Genomic DNA, 19,698 nt, shown 5'->3' on the forward strand with positions numbered 1-19,698 from the left:
AATAGGTACACCGTGTAATCTGAAAATTTCCTTAGAAAAAACGTCGGCTAAGGTAGCTGAATTGGGAAGACCCTTGAGGGGTATAAACTTGTATGCTTGGAAAACCTGTCAACTACCACAAGGATCGTATTCATCCCTTTAGAATTGGGAAGTTCCACAATAAAGTCCATGGAGATATGTTTCCAAGGTTGTTCCGGAATAGGAAAAGGCATGAGGAGACTAAAAGGTTTGTGTCGGGCGGATTTGCTCTGGGCACAGACAGGACAAGCTCTGGTGAAATCGAAAATGTCCTTGTTCATTTTAGGCCACCAAAAGGTCTGTTTGATAAGATCTACTGTCCTCTTGAAGCCTGGATGACCAGCAGATCTAGAAGAATGTCCCCACAGAAGTATTTTGTGGCAAAAACGCGGGGTAGCCTACAACCGTCCTTCTGGCACCTTAAATCTCCTAGGAATATGAGCCTGGGCTTTATTGATTTCATCCAAGATATCAAAGTTATTGGCAGAAATAATACACTTAGCGGGAAGAATCGTCTCCGAGGATTTGTTAGATTCGTTCTCCGTAGAGAACTGGCGAGACAGAGCATCGGCCTTGATATTCTTGGTGCCAGGAATATAAGAAATTGTGTAATTGAACCAAGAGAAGAACAAAGCCAATGAGCTTGACGGGATCCCAAACGACGAGCGCCCTCAATGTACAATAACTTTTTGTCATCGGTGAGGATGGCTACTGGCTCCTTGGTACCAACGAGGAGATGTCTCCATTCTTGGAGGGACAATTTGATGGCAGAAGCTCACGGTTCCCAACATCATAATTTCTCTCGGCCGAAGAGAACTTCCTGGAGAAGAATCCACAAGGATAGAGTTTTTCCTGTGGGGAAGGTCTCTGGGAAAGCACAGCGCCAGCTCCCACATCAGTGGCGTCTACTTCTAAAGTAAAAGGAAGAGAAGTATCCGGATGCCGAAGGATGGGGGCAGACACAAAGGCTTTTTTGAGGAACTAGAAGGCTTCGATGGCGTCAGGGGACCAAACTGTTGGATCAGCACCTTTCTTGGTCAGGGCAGTGAAAGGTAGAGCAATAGTGGAGAAGTTACGGATGAATTTCCGATAGTAATTAGCAAAGCCAAGGAAGCATTGCACGGTCTTGAGGGAATTCGGCAACGGCTAGTCGAGTACAGACTTCAATTTCTCAGGGTCCATGGTGAAGCCTTTGTCAGAGATTACATAGCCTAAGAAGGCTGTGGAAGATTGATGGAAAAGACATTTCTCCATTTTCGCGTAGAGGCGATTAGCACGAAGCCGAGATAGAACCAACTTGGTATGGCGAATGTGCGCCTCCAAGCTTTTGGAGAAAATGAGGATGTCATCCAAATATACGATGACAAACGTTCCCAAAATGTCCAGGAAGATATCATTCATGAATTCTTGGAAAACAGCAGGGGCATTGCATAGGCCGAACGGCATCACTAAATACTCAAAATGTCCCGAATGCGTGTTAAACTCGGTTTTCCATTCGTCCCTGTCTCTAATTCGAATAAGATTGTAGGCTCCTCTTAAATCGAGTTGGGAGAATATAGAGGCTCCTTGTAGACGGTCGAAGAGTTCTGAAATTAAAGGAAGGGGGTACCATTTTTTTACCGTAATCTTGTTAAGCCCACGAAAGTCGATACAGGGTCTTAAAGAGCCATCCTTCTTTTTCACAAAGAAGAAGCTTGCCCCGCCGGGGGAAGTGGAATTCCGGATGAACCCATTCTTAAGATTCTCCTGGATGTATGACGTCATCATTTCCGTCTCGGGCACAGATAAGGGGTACGACTCAGACTTGGGGAGTATGTTTCCAGGAATGAAATCAATGGGACAGTCATAAGAGCGATGAGGGGGTAACACCTCAGCCTGTGTCTTATTGAAGACATCTAAGTAATCATGGTATACCTTCGGCAAAGCAGAGTGGGAAGATGAGGTGGTGTCGAGGCCAGCGAGCATGGCAACAGAAGGAGGAACCGTCTTCTCTGAGGTAGCAGCCCATTGGATCGGCAAAACATTGGTCCAATCAATATGCCAGTTGTGAAGCTGGAGCCACAGCAATTCCAGAATAACCTGGACAGTAAGGGAGTGGAAAACATTAAAGACCATTACCTCGGTATGACAACCCGCGGTGGTCAGGGTAAGTGGAATAGACTCCCAAATGATGAAGGCTGGTTGGAGCGGTCGACCGTCGATAGCCTCCAGGCCGATGGGCGACTTTTTCTTGACTAACGGGATTTGGTTGTTGCAAGCGAAGGCGTGATCAAGAAAGTTACCACCAGACCCGGAGTCGATGAATGCTTCAACATCTATTTGAAGATCAGGACCCACAAGAGTTAAAGGGAGTAGTATCTTCTTCAGTAGTTCCTTAGAGAGAGAGGGGCAAAAAGAAATAGTACCCAGTAGAAGCCCCTCTACCTTTACTGGGCGTTCCCGTTTCCCGGTTTCAAGGGGCAGGGACGAAGTTGGTGTTCTGGGGAACCGCAATAATAGCAGAGACCCTCCTCACGGCGTAGTGCTTTCTCAGAGGCCCGAAGCTGTTGGCTACTGATTTGCATCGGTTCAGGGGCATCCAACGCAGGGAAGGCCAATGGAGGAGACCTAGGAGAAACAGGCCGGGACGAGAGAGAACGAGAACGGTGACGCTCGTGGCGTTGTTCTTGAGTGCGCTGATCCATCCGGATACTGAGGGCAATGAGTGCCTCAAGGGATGAAGGCCGAGCGTGAGCTGCAATGTCATCCTTGAGAGATTCGGAATGTAAGGAATCCACTCCTGGCTTTGACTATAGCCTTGCACACCTCTGCTGTTGCAAGCTTCCTCTGGCAATCAAGGGCACATGTGCTGCCTTTCATTGCAGCTTCTGCCCTGTGCCCTATCATTGGAGGAATGCTCCCACACCCTTCCCCTGTGATTGGATCTCCGCCCTTTATAGGTTGGCTTTGGCTCTGAATCAGAGCCGAGCATAATTCCTACCCTGGACGTTACTGTCTCTGCCACAAGCCACCCTGGCTTGTCTGCTGTTGTACTAACCTCCCTAGTTCTCATCCCTAGTTCCTGTTTCCTGAGGCCTGCTGCTAGTTCCATGCAGGGGCCCGTTCCTGACTCCTGTGCTGAAGCGTTGTTTCCTGAGGCCTGCTGCTAGTTCCATGCAGAGGCCATTCCTGACTCCTGTGCTGAAGCGTTGTTTCCTGAGGCCTTCTGCTAGTTCCATGCAGACGCCTGTTCCTGACTTCTGTGCTGAAGCGTTGGTTTTCCTGATGCTACCCCGCGGTGTACTTCAGCCAGCCTGCTGTCTCCCCCTGCTGAGACCGGCGTCATGGGCCGAGGCCGCTCCTCGCGCAGAGGCCACTCCCGCGCTCATGCTCCTAAGCTGAAGCAGGGAACTCCTGACTACCTGTTGCCGAACTCCTGCCTGAATAACGACGATCCTGCCTTCTCCAATGCTGACCCTGCTATGTACGACTACGAACTGCGCACTCCGGATCAGTCTGCGCGGACTAAGGTCGGTGATTATATAACCCCACCTCAGCCCCGTGGTCCGGTCCCGGTTTGTGGTGAGCACAATCATAACAGTATGCTCGGTCCCACAATACCGGACTGCGCCGTGGCGGGGGTTGGTAAATGTTTAACTGTACCTATGTCCCAGGCTGCGGACCGGTCCCTGTTTGGAAGACCATACCTGTTTGAGAGACTGCCTCCGTCTGAGAGTGAGTTCTTGTATAAAGGTTTAACCCCTCAGGAAAGACTGATTCGTAAAGAACTCCTTACTAGATCTCAGCAATTTAAAGAGGAAAGAAAGACTCAACAGGCTCTGTCCTCCCAAATGCACCTTGCTATTTCCACCTCAGATCAAAAGACTCTAGATCAGATTCTAGATGCCGCCCGTATGTTATACCAAGATTTTGACCTAATCTTAAGTGAGCGGGACCCTCTTCTCGCTGCCTACGCACTTTCTAATCACAATTTCTTTTCTGCCAGCCCTGTTACTAAACCCGTGGGGGTACCACCCCCTCCTAAGAATGTCCAAATCATCTCCCTGCCACTGCCCGCTAGGGAAGAAGCTGCCACAGTCCCTAGTCCTGAGTTAACCTCCCTGGGTTCTGTCCCTGAGGTTATTCCTGTCTTAACCCCTGCTAGTCAGGCCTATGAGTCTCCCACTGTAAATCCCTGCACTCCCCAGGTCAGTGTGTCTTCCATAGCACCAGAGAATGAATCCTGTTTGCCCTCTCTTTCTAACCCAGAATTTTTAAGCTCTGTCCCCGAGATTTTTTCTGTTTTAACCTCTGCTAGTCTGCTCTGTGAGGTCCCCATTGTTAACCCTTGTATTCCACAGACTAATGTTAGGTCCCTAGGGCAAGAAGCTGAACCCCCTATGACCCCACTTTCAGAGGCTAGCTTCTCTTTTTCTGATTCTCAGGCACAGCCTGACTTAACCCTTGAGTTTTTTTCTGTATTAACCCAGCAGGTCAGTCCTATAAGCCCCTCTTGTAAATCCCAGTAGTCCTCCAGTTAAGAACCCCTTATGTCCCCAATTTTGGAACAAATCTCCCTTCCGCTTCTCAGGTACTATCTGCCTTAACCCCTGTGAATCCTTGCTGCCCTCTGGCTAATGTGTCCTTCTTTGCATCAGAGAATGAACCCCCACGTCTCACAGCAGGGATTACACTGAATGACTTCCATAACGTTCAAGTTGCTGTGTCTTTGGATACTCCTTACTATAAGTCCCCTGGCTCAGCTAAAATTCTCGGGGCTGCGCCCCTGAGCCTTTGGCAATAATACTGTCTCCAGTTAAAAGTATTCAGGAACCGTTTGTTTCCCTAAACCTGTTCGCAGAATTCCCACTCCTAGGTATTTCGCTGACCCAGTCTGTCACTCAGAGAGCTGAAATCCCTGCTTCTGAGCATAGACCCCTTTTCTTAGAATCTATAGTCGTTTCTGATGTCCCAGACACTCCTTCCCAAATACCCACTTCAAAGACCAGTACAGTTGTGGTTGCGCCCCTTGTACTGTCTGTGTTCTCTTCTCAAATCCTAGGGTTAAAAGCGAACAGTGCACATTATGCCCCTTCCCTAATGACCCCTTCAGAGACCAGCACAGTTGTGGTTGCCCCCCTTGTACTGTCTGTGTTCTCCTCTTCTCAAATCCGAGGGTTAAAGGCGAACAGTGCACATTATGCCCCTTTCCAAGTGATCCCTTCTGAGATCAGCGTATTTGCTGTTGCTCCCTTAGTACAATTACAGTCAGGCCCCTCCTTTTTGAAGGATCAGGTTTTCAAATTTAAAACTCCCTTTACCCCTGATTTTGTAAACCTGCAGTCCCCTCTCACTGTAGTTAAAAGTTCGCCAGCAGCTGCTGAGTTAAGCTCTGCCGCTACTAAATCTTCTGTTGTAGAAACAACCTTCCCTCGCTCACTTCCGTTTGTCCTATCTGTTATGCCTGTTCCCAATGTTATTCCTCCTCTGTCTCAGAGTGTTGCTATTCCTGTCCTTGACTCTAAGTCTGTCTCCTTGGAACCGGTGACAGCTATTACCCTCCGTTCTACGGCCCCTCAGGCTATCACTTCAGAGTTCATCTTATCTGCCCCAGATCCCTTATTATGCTCTGAGTCTCCCCTTACGGCTTCTAGAGTCTCCCCAGCACTTCCTATGTTTACCCTTGGCTTATCCCTGACTCCTGAGGTAGAGCCTGACTGCCTGCTCTCCACCTCTGCGGTAGATTGTGAGATGCCTTTACTAAAATTGCCTTTACCTATCACCTTTACTAAAATTTCTGTTTTGCAAGATATTTCTCCGATTAAGTTTGTGATACCTGCAATTCCTTTAATTGGTTCCAAGACCCCTGTCATTGAGTTTCCCACTGAGTCTGCTGACCTCACTTGGGATTCTCAGGGACCCAATTCAGAAACAAGCTCAATGTTCTCTGATCTTATTACAGTTGCTAGTTCAGTTCCTGCTGGTTCTCTATCACCCACTTCAGTGACAAGCAAGATGTCCCTTGTTTCTATTGGAAAGTCTACCACAGTTTCTTTCACGGATCATGCCACAGCCTCCGGAATGATTAAAGATGACTTAAAGCTCCTCACGGCTGAGAATGGCCTTTTTTGTTCTAAGCCCCCTGTAACTCCATGCTTTGCCCTAAAGTCTGGGATGTCCACGCCGCTAATAATACTGTTTCACGCTGACTTGCCCACAGTATTCGGAGTATCCGCTACTGACTGCATGTCTGCTACCACGAACTCAGGGGTATCGCACTTGGAACTTTCAGCAATACCCGCTGCATCCCTTTTTTAGAAAGCTTCTGTGTACAAGATGGACTTATATTTCACTGTATGTTCCACAATACTTGGGGTATTTACTATTGACTGTCCTGTCGCAAAACTAGGGTTACCTCTGAGGAAGGTGCATGGAGCTACCGATGTTAAGAACCCTATGTTTAAAACAGTCAAATTCCGCATTGCTTCTCCCACAGTATCATGCGATACCTGGGTACTTGGGACCTCCACTCCTAAGCCAATCTCTAGTTCTCGGTTTTCTCTCTCTGTGTTGGGGGTACCCAGCTTCGACCTCAAGACTTCTATTTCTAAGGCTGATTCACCGCTTACCCGGCTTCCTGTTTTTTTGGATAATTTCTGTTTTCTCACCCCTAAAACAGACTCCTTACTCGCAGGTCTCTGTGCGGTGCCTACGGTGCCCTTTCAGGATGGCATTTGGCCTTTCTCCAAAATGAAGACACCCTTACTGGACATTGTCGCTTTACCTGAAGCGTCCGTCTCTGTTCTCTACGGGTCCACTATGGGTATGGACATGCTGTCCCCTACTGTTCCCTTGACGCTTACTATGCCTTTCGCCAAGGCCATAACTTTGGATTTGATTCTCTCTAAAGATCACAGACCAAAGGAGGCGGACCCTTCTTCAACTACTAGTACCACAACCAAGAATTGCGTATACACTGCTACAGACTCTCTTGAATTGCTTGGGATAGCAACCCTGCTTTGTATCAAAAGTACCGCATCAATAGTTTACAGTGAACCCTCCCTCCCCATTCCCTTGCTAATCACTACCTGGAATTCCTTGGAAGCTAAAGACTCTCGCAACTTCCTTCGTGCTGATTCCACCAAAGCCATTGCCTTCTCTGAAGGTCCCTCTGCCATTTATGTCCATCAATCGGTGTCCTGTGTCCCGTACTCTTGGGCTATTACTATGCACTGGACACCTGGCTGCTGCCCTTCTGATGTCCCTATTCCGGAGTCCCCTGGTCCCATTGCCCATGTACCAAGAACCACAGTGCCACCACTGTCCATTGCAGCACTCGCCAATGTACATCTGGATTTTGGACCTAATTCTCGCCTGAGACACTTCAGGACCAACTCAATGTCTCCCAGACCTATGGATGGTCCTGTCCACCCAGGCTTCTCACCCAGAGGTGAGGGTACTGTAAGGAATCCCAACAAACCGTGGGCTTTCAACGCCACCTCTCGCCTAAGGAGGTTTAGAAACAACTCCATGTCCCCCAAATCTGTGATTGACCCTGTTCTTCTGAAGGTCTCACTTGAAGGGGGGGGTGGGTACTGTAAGGAATCAACTCCTGGCTTTGACTATAGCCTTGCAGACCTCTGCAGTTGCAAGCTTCCTCTGGCAATCAAGGGCACATGTGCTGCCTTTCATTGCAGCTTCTACCCTGTGCCCTATCATTGGAGGAATGATCCCACATCCGTCCCCTGTGATTGGATCTCCGCCCTTTATAGGTTGGGCTTTGGCTCTGAATCAGACCCTGGACGTTACTGTCTCTGCCACAAGCCACCCTGGCTTGTCTGCTGTTGTACTAACCTCCCTAGTTCTCATCCCTAGTTCCTGTTTCCTGAGGCCTGCTGCTAGTTCCATGCAGGGGCCCGTTCCTGACTCCTGTGCTGAAGCGTTGTTTCCTGAGGCCTGCTGCTAGTTCCATGCAGAGGCTGTTCCTGACTCCTGTTCTGATGCGTTGTTTCCTGAGGCCTTCTGCTAGTTCCATGCAGACGCCCATTCCTTACTTCTGTGCTGAAGCGTTGGTTTCCCCGACGCTGCCCCGCCAGCCTGCTGTCTCCCCCTGCTGAGACCGGCGTCATGGGCCGAGGCCGCTCCTCGCGCAGAGGCCACTCCCGCGCTCACGCTCCTAAGCTGAAGCAGGGAACTCCTGACTACCTGTTGCCGAACTTCTGCTTGAATAACGACGATCCTGCCTTCTCCAATCCTGACCCTGCTATGTACGACTACGAACTGCGCACTCCGGATCAGTCTGCGCGGACTAAGGTGGGTGATTATATAACCCCACCTCAGCCCCGCGGTCCGATCCCGGTTTGTGGTGTGCACAATCGTAACACGGACAAACCGTGCCAGTATGCCGCAGCGAGAGCTTCATCGTTCCACTTGATTTCTGCAGCGATGGTGCGGAACTCCTCCGCGTATCTTGCAGCTGACCTACAAGCCTGAGAGAGATGAAACAAGGAAAAAGCGGCAGTCTCCCTACCCAGTGGTGTGTCAAAAACCTGTTGGAACTCACGCCGGAATTTGGGGTAATCTTTGGTTATGTCTGGTCTGTGTTCCCAGAGAGGAGAAGCCCAAGCGAGAGCGTCGCCAGTGAGTAGGGCATAGATGTAGACCACCTTGGTACGACCAGTAGGGAAGTGGGACGGGGACATCTCAAACTGGACTTCACACTGATTCAAGAATCCTCGGCAACCGAGGGGGTCCCCGTCATACAGGTTGGGAGGTGGAATACGTGAAGCCGGATTGTTTATAGACAGTGGGGCTGGGGGTGACGGTGCCACAGGGGATTCCTGGAGAGATAAATTAGAAAGTTGCTCTGTAACATTAGCAAGTTGATCGCTTAGGAATTGCCAATGTTCCATGGAGACACCTTGGCCCACCTCAGGGGGGTCTGCATTTGTTGGTCTCTGCATAATGTAATGCCTGTATGCCCGCAGACCAGGCCAGTCCCCAGTACTGAGGTGGGTAAGAGTATAACACGCACCCAAAGCAGTGAGGGCGTGCCCGGAGTGTGGTAAGTTGGTGAGTAAGGGTTAACATAATACTTGCTGAGTCCGGGGTGCCAGAGGTCGGAGGGTAATGTCCAAGAGCCAGAGTTCAGGGGTTGGAAAGAGCAGCGTAGTGATGTCCGAAAGCCAGGGTTCAAGGGCAGGAGAAGGAAGCGTAGTCAAATCCAAAGCAGAGTTCAAGTTCAAACCAAAGGATTCCAAACAGGGGCAGGGACAGAAACCAGAGCTGAAACAGACAAGGAAGCTAGGCATAGACACTGCACACATAGGAGCTATAGGAAAGCTATGCAGAGCAAGGACTGAGAGGACAGAGTGGGGTTATATGGGAAGAAGGGCCAATAGGGGTGAGGGGTGGAGCAGTGGCTTGAGTGGGTAATTGCAGGGATAGGTCCGTGAGAGCAGGGGAGGAGACAGGGAGGTAATCCAGGGTAATTGCCTGCAACTGACGAGGGGCGGAGCCAGTGCCTGGGTACGGCTGATAACTAGAGCGGGTGCGCGCGCCTTCTGTAAGATTGTAATGCGCGCGCACCGCGCGTGTACCAGGGCGTGAAGGGTGTATCGCGGAGGAGGCATTTGGCATGAGAGACAGAAGGGAAGGAGGAGCGGAGGAGCCAGGAACGGTAAGGGCTGGGATGATGGAGGCACGCCGATGGGCGCGTGTCCCACGGCAAGTGACAAGCGATCGGGAGCACGCGCGCTCAGTGAGGGGGCCTCACGCGTGCCCTGAACGTGTGCCTGGGCGTGCAGACCGTGCCGCGGAGGAACGGCTCAGAGAGGAGGAGAGAGAGTGGTGACGTAGGGAAGAGGGACAGCTAGCCGCCGTGGGACCTGGGGTAATGGGGACACGCTGGGAAGTGCGAGTCCCCCGATCCGTTACAGAAGGTACCCTTTAAAACAGGAGTTTTAATCTTAGCCCTTAATAACCCATTGGTTGCTGGAGCACATTTAGATGTAGTGCTAAAGGACTGAGGTTTAGGAAGGAAGACAAAATAGCTCAGATTTAAACACCTGAATTTGTAATGTAGGCAGGGTGGTCTCTGATTGTACTAAGGGGGTGACAACAGATACGCTGATCTCTGGAGGGGTGTCTTTGGAAGGAGTGTCTGGGAAATCAGAAAAGACTACAGATTCCATGACAAGGGGACTATGCGCTGAAGAAGGGATCTCAGCACTCTGAGTGACAGACTGGGTCAGCGAAATACCTGGGAGTGGGGATTCTGTGAACAGGCTTAGGGAAAAACCCGGGTCCTGAATACCTTTAACTGGAACCAGTATTTCAGCAGAAGTTTCAGGGGACACGGCAGCAGAAACTTGAGCTGAAGCAGGGGGATTGCAGCAAAGAATATCCAAGGACTCTGCAACCTTAGGGGAGTCATTCAGTGCAACCTCTGCTGTCAGACTTGGGGGTTCATTCTCTGATGCTAGAACGGATGCATTAGCCTGGGGGCAGCAAGGACTTACAGGTTTCAATGCAGATAGTACCTGAGAGTCACAAAGAGGGAGATTTGCCTCTGAAATTGGGGACACAAGGAGTTCATCCTCTGGAGCCAAGGAAGTGACCTTGGGTGGCGAACAGGGAATTACCAAAGGAGACTCATAGGGCTGACCCACAGGGGTTAATACAGGAAAGACCTTGGGAACAGCGCTTAAGGATTCTAACTTAGAAAATGGAAGCAGAAGGGGTTCCTTCTCTGACGTGGGGAGCACGCAGAGCTGCCTAGCAGGGTTAAAGCAGGAAAAACCTCAAGGGCAGGAGCTTTCTGAGTTACAAAGTGAGGGTAGAAGGGGTTCATTCTCAGACACTAGGGCCATAGCTTTGGCTTGGGAAATACAAGTATACTCCACGGGAACCTCACAGGCCTGACTGGCAGGGGTTAACGCAGACATATCCTTGGGGTCTAAGCAATAGCAGGTGCAATTAGGGCTAGAAATCGTGGCAACTTCTACCTTAGGGGGCAGTGATAGTGGGGTGGCTTGGCAATTTTTTGGAGAGCGAGGTGCCCCCACAGGTTTAGCAACAGGACTGACAGAAAAGGGTTTGTGAATAGTGCGTACCTAGGCGGCAAGGAGAGGTTCACGCTCACTTATGTTCCTGTCAAATTCTAGGAATATTTTAAGGGTGGTGTCCATGGCCTGAGCCAGTACCCCAAATACCCCAGTTTCAAGTCCCGGAGTGGACATAAGAAGGAGCAGTTGGGAGTACTGGGCATGAAACATCTTCTTTAACTCTCTACATTCCCGAGATTAAGTAAGGATTTCCTTACGAGTCAGTCTTTCTGCGGGGGTTAACCCTTCATACATACAAGCAAGATTAGGTGGAGGCAGTCTTTCAAACAGATACTGTCCTTCAAACAGGGACCGGTCCGCAGACTGGGACATAGGTTCAGTTACACATTTACCAACCCCTGCCTCTGCGCGGTCCGGTTTTATGGGGCTGAGCATACTGTCACGGTTGTGCTCGCCACAAACCAGGGCCGGACTGCGGGGCTGAGGTTGGGTTGTGAAATCACTGACCTTAGACCCCGCTGACTGGTCTGGAGTGCGCAGTTCATAGTCAAACAGGCCGGGTTCAGGACTGGAGGGAACAGCGTAGTCATTGGATGAGCCAGAGTCGGGATAGGAGATATCCGGGCAGTCGTAGTCCAAGCAGGGAGTCGGCAACAACGAGAATCAAGCAGGTCCTCCTGATTCAGCATAATCGCTGCAGGTCGGGGACGGGGTTTGTGCGAGTGGCGTCCACATCCCCTGGCGCCGGTCTAGAAGAGGGAAGGCTGACCGGAGTGGGGAAACCGCCAGGCAGCACTGGTAAACCAGTACTTCAGTGCAAAAGTTCAAGCAGGCCTCTGCGAAGGGAAAGAGCAGCAGGCCACGGCATCCAAACAATACCTCTGCAGGGGGTGGATGCAGCAGGTTGTATAATCCAGTCAGGCAAAACACAAGCCTCTGTGAAGAGAGGAACAGCAGGCCTCCAGGAAACCAGGAACTCAGGCCTCAGCGTAGCAGCAGCAAGCCTGGAGGAAACCGGAACGAGTACAACGAACTAGAACAATAACAACAGGGATAAGTAACGAGAGATAACAAGTCAGGAGGCTTGTGGCAAAACACAGGTAACATCCAAGAAGGATTATGCTCGGCAGAGAAGCATTGTGGGGGAATGCAGTATTTAAAGGTCAGTGAACCAATAGCAGAAGGGGCGTGTGACAGCATTGCTCTAATGACTGAGCCCAGGCTGGGACTGCAGTCATAGCTTGCACAGCTGCTGTAGATACCAGGGGGAGTGTTCCAGGACTGCACAGGTCTGCAAGGCAAGGTAAGCAGTAAACTGAGGTGTGGATTCCTTACAATAATGCTGTTAAGACGGCCCTGCATACAGTATGTACAATCTTGTTAATTTTGCTTTTTTTTGTGTGCAGATCTCCTAACAGCAGAGTTTGACACTGACGGAAGACAAGGACTCTTTCAAGGGATCAAGGCACCAGTCAGGACAAAGCAGTTCAATAAAGCAAGTTTTTTCTGACTGGAGTCAACAGACACAGAACTAATAGAGTTTACACTCACAAAACAGGGGATACATGGAAAATCCTTGTTGACTAGGTGCCAGGTGTTACAACAAAGGCTTACCCAGGGTGTGCTTCCACACTTTGTCGGGGTAGGGACCATCCAGACTTCTCTGGTGCAATTTGCAATTGAGAACTTTTAAATCTACCGCTCGGATTGGCTCTAAGCCTCGTTTTCATGTGTCTCTGGCACAGCACCAGAGCAGACCGCTTAGTCTGTCAAATAGACAGGATCAGAATGAGCAATGGAACTCTGATCTGGTTCCCCTTTCAGAGATTCCCCTATGTTATAGGAAATCATGGTATATGGGGCCATGACCAATCACAGAGCGGATGCTGTATGGGGACCAGTCAGGACACGAGGGCTAGCCTGCATTAGCGAATCAGGGCTGGAAGCAGAACAGAGGTGAGTTAAAGGGTGGGAGGGGGTAATACAAATGGGCCTGCATGGGCCTGTGCAGGTTGCACAAAGGTTTTACTACTCCCGCATGTCTAGAGATCTTGGCTAGGCTTTATATTGTGCACAAGCAAATTTTTATTCTTAGGAACATTCCACCACACATGAATAAAAAATTCACGATTACACAGTATACAAAGGGCTACCAGTTACATTACAACAGTGTAGCTCTGGGGTCTAGCAGCCGAATGAACCCCAAGAAACAACAGACAGGGACCAGGGGCTGATCTTAACCTTTATTATGATGGCCCCCGGGCCCCTTTCCATCACAGACACCTCCTTTGATTTGACAGATTTATTACACACAAAGAAAAGGGAAATTTTACCAGTTTTAGGCACCAACTTTCATATTTCTCAATACACAGACTATCCCTTCCCAAAACACCTCCTAGAACCACCCCACAAAATGCACACTACCACAAGAGAATTCAAATTGGAGCAAAGCACCTTAATACGTTGATGCAATGTGACACTGAGTAAAAGTAACCATTTGCATCTTTTCTTGGAGCAATGTTTAATTTGCAATATTTTACATATATATATATATCCCTTTCTGTATCAAGAGTGTCTATTTACTGAACTTTAGTTACTGCAAAATTATGGTTTGGAAACTTGTGCAAATAACAGATAGAAGCAAAATTATCTTGAAAACAATTGGGGCCTCATGCAGTAAGCGGCGCAAAGTCACTTTTTGCCCGTTTTGCGCCAAAAATGCATACCATGATTCAGTAAGCCCCAAAAACTTGGCGAAAAGCAAAAAAAAACGCAGTTTGTTGGCGGTTTTTTTTCCCGCCATCGGCGCGGTGAAAAGCCATGTTTTGAAACCCACTAAATTCTAGTAGGGGCGAGTAGCTTGGCGCCGCTACTCGCCAATCTAGAATTGAGATTTTCACGGTAATCCGCCTCGGCCTAAAAAGTTGGCAAGTTGCTGGGGAGAGGATGCGGATGAGCGGCGGAACGGCACTTAGAAAAAATCAGGCCTTTTTCCTGCCTGGGATTGATGCCGGGAGTCTCCAGAGCTGATACCCATTAATACCAGCACCGGAGCCCCCCGGCATGCATCCGAGGCAGGAAAAATGCATTTAAAGCCCACTTCATTACCTTAGCGGCTACCCGCTAAGGCAATGAAGGGGTTAGCCAGCCGTGCCAGGTTTACTGTGGGTAGCGGGATGGGTGAAGGGGGTATTTGGCCCTTGGTGGTTGTTTAGGGCTTGCGGGGGGGTTGCGGATGGACATAACCTCTTCATTACCTTAGCGGTTAATACCGCTACGGTCATAAAGGGGTTAAGCCCTCCCGCTACCCACCCGCAAGCCCTAAACAACCACCGTTGGGGCTACTACCCCTTCACCCACCCCCGCTTCCCACAATAAAAAAAATAAACACACAACAGCCCCACAAAATATATATATATACAGAAAAAGAGAGAGAGCGCACCGATTGGTGATGAAACGCGTCAGGGAAACTGACAGCACGATTACGTCACGAAGACGCTGCACACGCGCACGAGGCCATACCCAGCGCGGGAAGAACACAGCGGCCATCTCGGAAGTGGAGAGCTGAATCTGAGCAGTAAATAGACGGAGAAAACGGCGTCCCTGGTATCCGGTTGGCGGCTATCCTGATCAGCGGTCGGGAAGTGACTTTGCCCAGCAGAACCGGATGGTGGTGATATTATTCACAAACTGCCTGTTTTACTTTTAAATCTTGTGAGTTTGATTCCCCCCCCCCCCTTCCTTCCCTTCCCCTTTTTTTTAAAATAAAACATACAGTGTTATGCTATGGGGCGTGCGCTCTCTCTCTTTTTCTGTTTTTAGGTATTCGTGGAGTTGAGTTTGAGAGCAGCCGAAGACCCCCTTGTAAACATCTATACCTCCCATTATGGACTAACTATTGAAGGACTGGTTGGATTTTGATTTTTTTCATGTTTTTTATTCTTAAGCACCTTTTGCACTTTTTGTACATTTTCCACTATTTATAACATATATTTTTATGGTGTTGTGTTATGTAAATTATTTTTTTCTGTATCACGTTTATTGCACATTTGAAGTTTAGGTACACTTTAATAACTATAAGCACTTTATCCATAACATTAATCACTACAGCTGATTCACTTATAGTTGATTTTAGTACCACTCTGGCGCCACCATTTTTTGTTCCTTTGTTGTTTTTTCATATATATATATATATATATATATATATATATATATATATATATATATATATATATATATATATAATATATATATATATATATATATATATATATTACACCAACAACCCCTATAACCCCCTAACATACAGTACATAGCACAGCAATGATACTATAGGCCGGCGGTGGCCCTCGGGTGTTACCCGCAGGTGTCCCCGCTAGCCTGTAGTACCAATTCAGTGCCCCCCAAAAATAATTACAAAACACAAATACTTATTAAAAAAATACACCCCCCCCCTAACACATACAGTCTAGTAATGTGCAAAATTATTATTATCCACAAATGGATAATAGTGCATTTGCCCATTTAAAATACATAAAGAACAATAAATACATTCAATACATATTGCACTCACCCTTGTCCGGCTGCCACGATGAAAGACATCCTCATCTTCATCACCGTCCATGCCCCCTCCGATGCTGCAAACATAATCAAGAATAACAAAAGCCAATGTAATGTCCCCTAACCCCTTAATCATCATAGCGGTTATTAACCACTACAGTCATTAAGGGGTTAACCCACCCTCACCCACCACTTGGGAGGCCTAAATACCCTTCCCCACAACCCATCCCGTGAGGCCTAACCACCCCCACCCACTAACCCAGGCAGGAGGCCTACCCACATACCCTTTGGGCCAATACCCCTTTCCCCCACCCCCAGTACCCACAAGAAAAACAATACACAGCCCCACAATAAACATCATTATATTTATTCAATATATAACCCACCCCCTGTGCCCCCCATAAATACATGATTTATTATTTTACATACAGGGTTAATACCCCAGGCCCACGGGAGTCCCCGGTGGCCCTGATGGGTGTCCGTAGACCACACATTAGCCCAGCACCATGTTTCAAACAGGGTCAGAAGGCCTACGGGTGGTCCCTGCCAGGTGCCGTGATCCACCAGGTGGTCTCCGCAGGTCACCGTGGGCCACAATGGGGTCTCCACGGGTAGGCCCGCGGTTGTCTGGGGGGCCCCGGGTCAGACTCACAGGTTTCTGTGCAGCCTCGTGTGTTTCCCACGGGGGTCTGTGGGCACACGGGTGGTCCCTACGGGTCCGCGGTGCCCCCAACAGATGTGGGGCCACTAGTTCTTCCCCGCAGGTATCCTCTGTGGACACCTCCAACTTGGTACCCGTGGAAAGCCCAAGGAGACCTCAGGTGGTCTCCAGAGTTCCCCCGCAAAACCAAAGGGAACCAACCCTGTATGTAAAAAAAATAAACCTGACCTATACATTAAATACATCAATCCCCCCCCCCCCCCAGAAGAATACAGATTACAGATGAAGCCCCCCTTTGACGACATGGATTACAAATAGAAGACAGAAGACACACGTGGATTATAAGTGTTTATTATTTTATGGTTACCTTCGGATTGGTTCGAGAGCTTCCGGTTCACCTGGATTTCGGTGAGTGGGCATCTAATGGTAAGTAAACAAAAGAAACGTTTATTATTTTAACTTTTACAGGTTTTTGTGATTTTTTATTCATGTTTATTTTTTATTTTTTCATTTAATGCCCCTGAATTGATCTATGTCCCTATGGATATACATACATTCAGGGACACTGAATGGGTATATTCTATGTGATTTTTTTGATGGAAATGCATTGTTTTGTATGCTCTTGTATTGCCCCTGTATGTTATGTTTATATATATATATATATATATATATATATATATATATATATATATATATATATATATATATATAGATAGACATACAGGGATAATAATTGATTGATTTGCTAATGTTGATGTTTTTTTCATGTATTTCAAAAGTATTTAGCTGCTTTATTTCTACATTGTTGTGTGTGTAATGTAATTTGCATTTAGTTCATTGTCATTTTTATTGCTCTTTGCAGGAGTATATTTCAGAGTCTTGCTTTTGAATAGTGGCTTATTTCTGGTAGTTAGATTTGTACGATTTTGGTTACTTTGAATTAGAATTATTTTCTCATTGGTTTGTATTTAGGAATTGAATATTGAATTGTATAATTGATTGGGATTGTATTGTAATTGATGTAGGAAATTGATTGATTGATGGTAAATGTATTTATGTTTACTTGCTTTGTTTCTATTTGAATTTGTGGCTGGCATTGTATGTATAGTGGCTGGCATAGTGTTTTTTATTTTTAAATTGATTTTGCATAGTGTTACATGATGCACACATTAATTGCATCATGTACACACTCAATTCAATTGTGTGACATTTGATATACATTTGTCTAGCTGCTGGTTTAATTGTAAGATGCAATGTGGTGATTTTAAGATTAACGTTTCATGTTTTTATTTATGCATGTTATATATGTTTCATAATGGCCAAATAATCTATTATTCATATCTGGATAATAGCTATTTAGCACATTACTGTACTGTATGTGTTAGGGGGAGGTGTATTTATTGAAAAGTATTTATGTGTTTAATATTTTTTGGGGGGCACAGAATTGGTACTGCAGGCCTGCGGGGAACACCCGAGGGCCACCGCCGGCCTATAGTATCATTGCTGTGCATCCCAAAAATGTAATATATGTACTGTGGTATCGGGTTTGTTGGGGGCACAGGGGGTGTATGTTGTTTATTGAAATGTTTATTGGGGGCAATTGTCCCCAATAAACATGCTATTATGCCTTAACCCCTTCATTGCCTTAGCGGATATGCGCTATGGTAATGAAGCAGCATTAATGTATTTTAATAATATTGTGCGGGAGCAGGGGGTCTCCTGAGCAGAACCGCATTGATTTGTGGCTCAGGGACCCCCTGCTTCCTGAGTTACAGGCCCCGGTTTGGGGCATCGGTGCCAGTGTCGCCGCCATCTTTATAGCGGGCACGTCGCGTATGGGACGCTATAAAGATGGCGGTGACACTGGCACCCGATGACACATACCGGGGCCTGTAACTCGGGAATGCGATTCAGCTCAGGGGACCCACTGCTCACAGTACTCTATTATTAAAAATACATTCATGCTGCTTCATTACCATAGCAGATAGCCGCAAAGGTAAGGAATGATTGTTTATTGATATGTGTGTTTTATTCATAGTGTAGATGTGCAGGGGGTCTCCGGAGCTGAACCGCTTTGGTTTTAGGTCCTGGGACCCCCTGCTTCCCGAGATACAGGCCCCTTTATGGGGTTCCGGTATCCCTCTGCTTTGTTTACATTCTGCGGTCACGTGATCGGGAGATTTAAATGCAGAGGGATACCGGCCCCTCATAAAGGGGCCTGTATCTCGGGAAGCAGGGGTCACCGGATCTGAAACCAATGCGGTTCAGCTCCGGAGACCCCCTGCACATGTACACTATGAATAAAATTGTATTTAAAAGATTTTTTAATGTTGCCGATGTTTGCGCCGAGAGAGTGGCGGATCTCTCTCTGCTGCAGACACATCTCAGCAGGGGACGGCTTCTCTGCAGCTTCTCGCCAGGCAGACTGTCTCGCCACCGGTTACTCGCCATGTTTGGGAATGTTGCTCTCGCTGTGATTCGCCAGGGATTCTGCCCTTCCTGCATACAGCGAGGGCAACACGCCAAAAACATGGCAAATTCAAACCCCTGAGGAATGCAATTTTCCGACGCTTACTGCATGACGCCCTTGGAGTTTATCCATTGATAAGTCTGCTGCAAAACATTTGCAATGATTTTGCCCCAGTTTGGGAGTAGGGAGACTTTTGTAAATAACTCCCAAAGTGTCCCAGCTGAAAACTGAGGCAGAAAGCTGCCCTAGATTTACTGAAGAAAATCTTTTGATTTCAATTAAGGTTCCTTTTCTTTGATAAAGATGGTGCTATGTTTTATTCCAATTTTGCTCCAGTTCTTCAGCCAGGAGACTTTGATAAATAACAGCCTTTAATCCACAAGGAACAACAGAATCTTCAATATTTTTATAGTAAACCACTGGATCAAATATCATATGTTTTGTATGTTTATATGAATATGATTTGAAATTATTCCAACCAACCGTATTTGCGTAAATTTCTCTACCGCAGAGTATGCTTTTTTTAATGATGAAGAGCACTGTGGTATTATTTCCAGGAGCTGTAGAGTGGAATGCTTTCTTTTTCTCAGATAACGTGGTATAACATTTTAGGAATGCAAATTCCCAGGATGCAAATATCAGCGTTTTATTTAGTGGTAATCTGATCAAACTTTTCAGTGCTACAGTATTGATTCATAGCTGAAGGCTAAGAAACCCATTAATTTCTATGACAATTATTTTAAATGTATTATTTTATTGCTATAAATTGTAACATTGTTTCAATAGCAGGCATATTATTGTATTTCATCATAGTTTTATTTTCTTTAAATTATTTTTAAATGATGAGAGGTCTTATTGGCCTTGTCAAAGATACTGGCTGCCCGGTACTAATTAGCTATCTTTTTTGCTACTCATTACTGTGGCTAATTAACCCTATTTCCTGC

Source organism: Ascaphus truei, chromosome 4 (genome assembly GCF_040206685.1).
Source record: "Ascaphus truei isolate aAscTru1 chromosome 4, aAscTru1.hap1, whole genome shotgun sequence".
NCBI classification, from domain to species: Eukaryota; Metazoa; Chordata; class Amphibia; order Anura; family Ascaphidae; genus Ascaphus; species Ascaphus truei.